We start from the raw sequence: 9,235 nt of genomic DNA, 5'->3' as shown, positions 1-9,235 counted from the left end.
ACTAGTGTAATTATGTTGCCTGTGGACTTCTTGGTGGATATAATAAACATAGTTCTGGGAAAAGAAGTGGGGAAATACCACATCAAAAATGGGAAAGAAAAAAACAGAGATTATATAAACACATTTGGTGAGTCAATGTTGATTTTGATGAAGAAAAAAAATAAAGACATGGAAAATTAGCTTGAGTATTAGAAAAAGCTCATGATTTCCTAGAGCCTGGAAACTGCAAAATAGTGAAAGTCTTAAAGTTGGTAGCAAAAATCGCTGAATGAACAGAGTAGTGTTGATCTGACAGAAAGCATTTTAATGCCCTATATTTTCTATCTTCTATTTCTTGGGGTTTGAGACGGTCATTCTTTGTTGGGTTTCATTAGCTTTTTTGTATTCTACTCGATAAATTTCTTTCTAAATTCCACCCTGAATTTCTCTCTGTATGGGAATTTCAGGGTGATGGATCAGAATGGCACCACATCTATTTCTCATACAACAAACACACCTGATGCCAGAGAGCAGGGAGAGGAGCCCCACCACTGTTCCACCATTCCTTTTGTGTAAGTCCAGAGCTGAAAAGCTCTGGAGAAGGGCAGGGAGAGCAAGGGAATCATTTGCCAGCCTAAAAGATGAACACTCATCAACAGCATTTATGAATGACTTAGTATTCAGAGTGCACTTGTGATACTCTTGTGCATCCATCACGGACAGACACAAAGAAAGACACATAAACCAGAAAATTAATCCTTTATATGTTGTTTTAGCCAGCACAATGTGTCAGCCGGACTTTAAAAAATACATTCTGAAGATGCCACAGCAGAACAGCAATACATTTTAGCAAGCAAGAGACTTATGGCTTCAATATTACATTCCAAAGTCCAGCCTAGCTGAAGGAAAAGCTGGTACATCACTTCAACAATCACCAGTTTTCTGCCCTCATTGGATAGCTCTGAAGTCTGCAGCAATGCAGATTAACCTCTTTAAAAAATAGGAAAAGAGCTGCATGTATTGAAAACAGGTGAGAATACATCACAAGAGTCTTTAAGGCCATCAGGCATAGCTTTCAAGACCAACCATAGGTCAAAGGAGCAGTTGATATCATAACTGATTATTCATTTGATTCAGAAGTCCTCCTGAGTCAGTTTTATCTGTTATTGCTCAATTTTGCCGTAGATCCCAACAGAAGTACTCAGTGGTTCCTGATACAGTAGTCTCTGTCCTCTTATAAGAAATACGTTTTGTAACTTCACATACTCTCTATCCATATATGAAATTTCCTCCATGTCTGCCCTCACTCATGAGAAAGAAATATTATTCCATTTGAAGGAAAATAGCTCAATTTGAAATTAATCTTCTACTTTTGAAATTATTCCTCCTCATTACACATCTGTGGAAATAAATTTTCCAGCTGTCAAGAGCAAATACTGCTTTTTAGGGTGCCACCTTCCAACTCATTTAACATCAGTAGAGTGTTCTCAGTCTTCTGTTAAAGCCTGCTCATGGACCAAGTTACCTCTGTCCTGTTAATCATGTGAAAGTAGAGGCAAGGTTTGCTCTGTAAGGAATTTTACTACCCAAGAAAGGTGATAGTTAACAGCCATAAAGTCTGAAGTGTACTCATGGATTTCTTGGGAGCAGACAGCTGATACACATAACCTCTGGGCTAAGCACACCGCTTCTGCAGATGACAGGGACATTCTGGGTTTATACCCTCCAGCATTAGTCTTTTGAGACCAATAGAAAAAGTTGCTGGTTTTGTGACATGAATAACAGTTCACCTCGACTTGAAACTCAAGATTCCAAACATATTTCACAGGCATATTTTCCTTTTCTAGTTGGGAGCAGACTACTGTTTTTATGAGTCTTCCTCCACTTCAGCTGCTTTTTCTGTCTTTTGATTGCACCAACAGAGTCAGCAAGAAGGTAGCTACTGAGCACGACTGGCTGCACCAGAAGGAGCCAAAGGCATTTCCTGCCTCTGCTGCTGTCACCACCATGTGACAGCAGAGCCACTGAAGCAATCTCATGAGTTAAGCAGAGTCCACGGCCCAGCTTGTCCATGATCTGTGAGAAGTCCATGACAGCAGCCAGCACACCACACACACGTGGCCATGGTGAGACATCACGGGTGGGTCAGGCAGAATTCAGACAGGCAGTGAGAGAGGGAATGAGACTTGTGGACAGGAGAGGAGATGTTTCTGGGCATGGCAGGGTGGTACCAGTGGGGCTGTAAGTACAGCTCTCAGTTCAAGTACTGTCTCTGCTGCTCTGGGCAGCCAAGGAAACGCGTCCTGTAACAGTACTGGACCCTCCAAGAAACTGGTTCAGGCTGCAGCTCCTGCTCAACAGCACCAGACTGTGAAGGCAGAGTGACCAGGCACATCAGCCAACTCTACCCCTTTCTGAATGTCAAGTGTTGGCAGGTACACCCAAGAATCATCAAGCAGCCATCAATGACCATGTCCCTGGGTTGCAGTGCCTTGTACAGCTAACATTCTGGAAAAGTTCATGGGTCAGACTCTGAAATAGCCTGAAACCAAAAAATAAAGGCAAAATATGTGATCTGCATCACATAGATGTAGAAAACTACATATAACAATGCCAAATGTCCAAATTCAGGTGTGTTTTACTAACCTTTGTTTGTTTGTTTGACTACACATTTGAGTAGAGCATCAGCATCACAACAAAACTGGCAGACCATGATCACCTCACAGGTTCTCTTGCTTCCTGCCTTCCTTCAGCTGAAGCCACCCTGGTACTCGCTCACAGGGCAGTGAAGAAAGAGCATAGAGCAATGCAGAGAGCAGGAGCTCCAGAACAAGATACATTCTGCTACCACCCTGGTTTAATTACTATTTGCTGCTCAAGGCTGCACAGATTACCTCCACCCACACAAGGTAATTTGAACACTTTTATTTCGTCTGACACGATGTTAACAGTTGCAATTTCAAGGAGTAAAATCCTTAGAACTGAAGTTACAGATCAAGGAGAAAATAATCTCAGATCTCTCCCTCTGGTTTCATAAAATTACAAAATAGCTGAGCACGGAAAGGACCTCTGGAGGTCATCCAGTCCACCTTCTTTTTCAAAGGGTTAATTTCAAAGTTAGATAAGGCAGTCCAAGGTCTTGTCCAGTTGAGTCTTGAAAGCCTCTGAAGATGAAGAACCCAGAAACTCTCTAGGCATCTGTTCCAGCACCTAGTCTCTCTCATTATGATTTTTTTCCTTCTGTCCACTCATATTTTCCCCATTTACAACTTGTGATCATTGCACCACATCCTTTTGCTATACATTACTCAGAAAAACCTGGCACATCCACCCTATTACCTACCACCCCTTAGGACCACTATCAGATCCACCTTAGCCTTCTCTTCCCTGCACTAAACAAACATCAGCCCCTCCGTCTGTGAGGTTCTCAGTCACTCCAGCCACTTTAATGACCCAAGTGCTCCCACAGCACAGCCCTCAGGACAGACACACTGTCCTGCTCTGCACCAGCAAGGCTGGGAGGGTTGAAAACTATCCCTACCCAGGACAGTGACACCAGGTGTGAGGTCCCAGTCTCCACATCAATTTAAAGTTCACAGTGAAGACAGGTGCTCACCTGACACCTCTGCATTTTCTGCCACATCAGAACCCAAATTCAGTTCAGGGGGTCGACAAGGTAGAGAACACACGTCAAAGATTTCTGCATTAAAGAGCAAAAACAATCAAAAAACACCAATAAGGAATTGAGTAGCCGGTTTCATGGGGATACTTAGTTGACACATGCTCCGAAACTGTGTTATTAAAACTAGAACAGAAAATTATATGTTTCATTACCCAGAATTAGAATGAGAATGGACTGGTTTGTGCACAAAAGAGAGTGTAACTGAGAGGCTGTTCAAGATAACAAAAAACAAACCAAGACTGTCATCTGATGATATCAGCACCAATATGCTGCACTGTCTTGAATGAAAAATTATCTGTATCAGATACACTAAGTTGCACAAACTCACAAATAAACAAAACTCAGGTCTCATTTCCATACAGTGCATTTAGACAGGCTGATTTGGTTTGGTGTAACTGGTTAACAACAGAGGGAACACACAGCAATACAAGTCAGTGAGAAGTACAACTACAACTGACCAGAATGCCAGGCTGAAACAAAGTCCCAACTTCTGCTTTCAGGGGACTCTGAAAAGTAAGAAGTCACATGCTGCCAAGAGAGCAGATGAAGAAGCAAAATTAATGTACTGTTATAGTACTAGAATAACACTGAGTTTAAAAAGTGTGAGAGGTGAGTTGGGAGCAATCCTTGGTTCCTACCAACATTATCTCCAGTTAAAGAGTCCAGGTGGGAATTTCAGGGAAGGTGAATTGCTGTTTCTATGTTGACATCACTACTTAAATTCACCGAAAGTTCAGATTTCAGGTTTTGGTTTTTAACACACTCCAGCCTGCTCTGTTGTGACAAGACCACCAGGAAATTTGGGGTTGAGTGTAAAGGTACAGACCTGACTCTCATATTTCCTCAGGTTTTATGATACCTGATTTTTCAATAATTACTCTCAATTCACACTGATAAATGAATTAGTCTTTCTAATTAAAACTAGGCTTTTTTTCATTGAGTTCTCTCACTCTAAGACAGTCCATCCTGGTTTAAGAAAGACTGTTATGGAGGCTGTGGACCAGCTCATGCCTCCCACAAGTGGGCTGGCTGCCATCTCATCTGTACTGACACACTGGTACAGGCACTAAAGAAAAGTTAAATGGTTTGTTATTTGGAAATCAGTATTACAAATGGATTTACAATTTTAAAAAATTTTAAAAAACTAAAAAGAGATAAATTCTTGACAATTCTGAAGTTGAGAATATTTAATGTCTAAAAATAAAAAGACAATATAAAAACTTAGAATAATGTCTAAGAACAAGATATTATCACTTTCCAAGTTCTTTATGAAAAATTGTGTCAGTAACACTTTGGAAGGGTACTTTTCCTGCAAATAAATGTAATGCAAATACTAAGTCCCATAAGAACAAGTTTATAGCCCTCACCCTAAAAAGCAGTCCTAATAATTAGCATAGCTAAGTATGTACTGTAATGCAGAGCCTGCTGCATATTCATTCACAGTGGGTATAATTCTCTTCTTAGAGACACTACCAAACCACCAGCAGCCCTTGTATGTAAACAGAGACTTCCACTAGCTTGTATTTAAAGGCATCTATAATAAAAAATAATTAACATGTGTGATATATTTACACATGTTTAAAGTGCACACTGTATGATAAGGCACCATTAAACATATATTATTTTAAAACATAAAACATCTTAGCAAAATAAATAAAAAAGAAAAATATTCCTTTAAAATTTAGTTTCCACACTTCTAAAAAAAAAAAAAATCTCCTGTGAATACATAAATCTTTCAAAAACTGTGCCATTAAGAACTCCAGCTAACTTGGCACAGAACGAATTTCTGAATGACCAGCGACAAAAGGAACGCTGCTTCTCCCTGGACTACATTTGGTTTCTCCCATTTTGCCAAGATCAAAAAGTTCTTATTTTAGCTTTCCAGGCAAAGAGTAGCTAATCCTTGACCAGATTTTGGCTCTGCTATCATATACAACATATATTCATTTTCCTGAGTAAAATCTAACATAATGTACAAAGGCCCAAGAATCCTATAAGCACAAAAAGAAGTCTCTCCTTAAAGAATGTCATCAGAAACAATGCCACAGAAAAGCCAATTAAATGATGGAGAAAGGGCCTCAGAGTTGGGGTACCAGTTTCACCCCTGACTATGCAGCCATACTCAAAACCCAACTGGAGACAGTCACGAGCAAATGCACTCCAGACGACCCAGGGCTGAGCTGCAGGGTTGCAGCAGACAAGCAACAGAGATTGTCTCCAGCCACCACTATTCTATATTTTCTTATAATTGTATGCATTTTTAAGTACGTATTTAACTCAGTGTATCATGGAGTTTTTGCTTGTAAGCCCAGAAAAACAGACTTGAAGGTACCTTGTGGCTTCAGCTTCTCCATCTTCACAAATAATTACATTATGGAATCCTTTTCATGGATGGATCCAGCTCCATACTTTTTCTCATTAGTACGGAATAATTCTTTTCATTTTCTGAAATGTTATGTGTCCTTGCAAAGTTTCAGAGTTATTATTAAATCATGCAGAGATTTTCCTTTTCTTGGGCAACCCTCATGAGCAGCCTGCTATGCACAGAGGGTTTGTGAGAGGCAAATACAGAGGTGCAAGCTGAGTCCATGATTAAAAGCCACAAACATAGTATTGCTTAACATATACCATTTATACACCTAGATCCTAAAACCCTGCATATTTGTAGGCTGGGTATCATTAGTTCAGTGCAATTTTTATAGAGCAAAGATTCAGGGAGAAAAATCAGCTTAAAAAATTAGCTTACTAATGTGCTGTAATACACTGTGATCACTCTGAATATCACATGCACTCTATGTGTAAACCACACTGAACATGTCAGATGTCTTCCCTTAAGAGAATCACTCATATTAATCTGTTTCCTACTGTCTTGCTATTTGTGGATTCTTTTTAACAGTTCTAATACATCTTGCCCAGATGTAATAAATAAATAATATTAATAATACTAATAAATAAATAATATAAATAAAACTAATAAAACATATCCCAACCTCCTTTCATTTCAAGTTTCAAATCCCATATTCTACTACAACTTACAAGATTCTTAGGTGTTCACACATTGGTATTTGCTGCTTAACAGAAGAAGCCACTGGAGCTCCACTTCACACTTCAGTTTCAACCCACATGAAAAATAAGGCCATAACCCAAAATCTCTAATACTGGACTCTTTCCTGTTGTTCAGGATATACAGGAATATAGGAAAACAATGTGTGCCATTTGCTCCTGTTATATGTACATCTTGATTTCCAAAATCAGCTCCAATTTTGAAGGTTCTATGCACACAAGGGATCCCAAATGAGACTGACTTCTACATACATGATCTACACTTTGTCTTTTTTTTCACCTTAGTTGGAAAGTCAGCAAACTGTCCAACAGGAATGTTTTGGCACCTTCTTATTATCTCTGACAACATGTCAAGTGGCAAAAAAGGCATTTGCAAACAAGAGGGAGAAGAATGTGCAAAGATTCTATTTTTGGTGCTATACTGGGAGGTATTCAATGTGTTCAGAGAAAGACAAAGTTATCGTCATTTTATCCTTGGTCAAAGTTTTTTTTCCCCTTCCCCAGTTAAAGCAAAATAGTACTGGCCATACTAAAGAGAACTGAATAGACTCATAAAGTCAAAAGAAGTCACTTTTCAGAACAGCAGCCATTAAAATGTACTGTCAACCCTAGAAAAGTTCTGTTCCACGGAGTAAGATGTACTGCAACAAACAAACATTACTTTGTTTTCCATATATTACTGTTTGTTTCATTATACTGTGGTATTTCAGCTTCTATTTCAAATGTTTCCTCTTGATGACAAGTAATTGCATGTTATAAGATCCAAAGAAGGGTTTGGAGGAAGACATTAATTTAGCATCAGAATCAAATGATCACAACTACTTGTTTGCTTCCAAAGACAGCATGGCACAAAGCAAAGTACATTGGGTTTTTCTTAAGCCTAGTTCTTGTCACAAAATAATGCAAATCAATTATTATAAAAACCATTCTGTTTTCTTAATTTTCTCACGTTCATCTAATTTCTAATTTTTAGATGCTCTCTGTATGCCAAGGACACCCGCCTCTTGTTTTCAGCTCCTTTTTTGACTTCACGGCTTGGATAATTTTTGTGATAAGCTTCCTGTGGTATCCTAGTTCTTCCTCACACCTACCAGGTGAGCATGGAGCCACCACAGTCCCAAGCCCTGGGGAATCCCGGATCCTGCCTATCTCCCATCCAGGCCAGTGCTGCCATAAGGGATTCTCCTTTTCCTGCAGTAGCTGCTCACCATTTCCTGTCATCTGCTACTCTGTGAACCCCTGAGACACTTTTTCCCTTTTCACTCACTGACTTTTTCCATGTTCTGATCATCCTCCCTTCTTAGGCTGGTGACAGACATTTTGCTACCTTGTTCCCTGCTTTTGCTTCAGTTACTGCTGCTAAAATATTCCTTTGCCTCCCCCATTTTTTCACACAACCAAGGCTTTGCACAGCCTTCTCCTTGCATTTGCCTTTGGTTCCTTATTCTTCACTCATGTCTTGTTTTCCCCCATTCTCTCATATAATTTTCATACCTTGGCACAAGAATTCTCTCAATTTCTCCATTTATTAATTATTCTTGCCCATCATTCTTGTTCCTCTTCAAGAGCCAAGGCAGCCCCTCATGGCAATTTTTCGTACAAGGTGTTTGCAAATACTCACCTGCACTCCCTGGGGGAACTGTGTCAGTGGCTGTACAGTTCCCACATATTTGTATGGCCCTGGACTGATTGACTAAGTGATCAATAACAAATCAATAGCCCAGCTATGACAGCAGTATTTTTGCTTTCTGGAATAGAATACTTTTGCTTTTAACTTTATTCAGACTGAGAGATAATTCCTTCAAATAAAGTAGTGGAAACCAGAGCATCCATCAAATCCAAAGAAGTGTTCAAATGTGATGTATCTTGCTTGGAATGCCTCCCTTGCCTGCATTTCTCTCTTGGGGTGGGAAATAGGAGAAGGCAGCAAAACAATAAGAGTAATGAATAATCACATACTTAGCAAAACCATTAAGTTTAGAGCTTGAAATTTGTACAACAATCTGGATTTTGCTGCAATTTCATTTCATAGATATTACCATTGAAAGGCAAATAAAATTGGAAAATATGTATTCCCAGAAAATCTATTATCAGAAACCTAAAAAATTACCATAAATTTAAGCATTTCTATTTTTTACACAAGACTCAGAGGAACACTGCCTGCCCTGTCTAGTTACAATAAAGACCTGCTGGGCAAATGAAGGTCACTTGAATTTTTTAAAACTTAAAACTTTGTCTTCTGTTCACTCACAGGGAAATACACCAAAACCATAACCAACTTTTCCTGGGTTTGACAATCGCAAAAATTCTCTTTATGCTCCTCACTATTGACTCACAAACCACCGCATCCCAAGGGACTGTGCCCTCTGAAACGAGGAGTGAGTAATCAGGAAAAAGATGTTTCCCCTCTTCAAAGCATTCATCCTTTCAAAACTTTCAAGCTACCATTTGTTTGGGTTGTAAATCTCACAGCAACAATATTGACAATGTTACTGTAAACACTGTACAATG

This window comes from Pyrgilauda ruficollis, unplaced genomic scaffold (genome assembly GCF_017590135.1).
Source record: "Pyrgilauda ruficollis isolate IOZ18807 unplaced genomic scaffold, ASM1759013v1 scaffold13, whole genome shotgun sequence".
Taxonomy (NCBI): Eukaryota; Metazoa; Chordata; class Aves; order Passeriformes; family Passeridae; genus Pyrgilauda; species Pyrgilauda ruficollis.
This window is presented reverse-complemented; position numbering follows the sequence as displayed.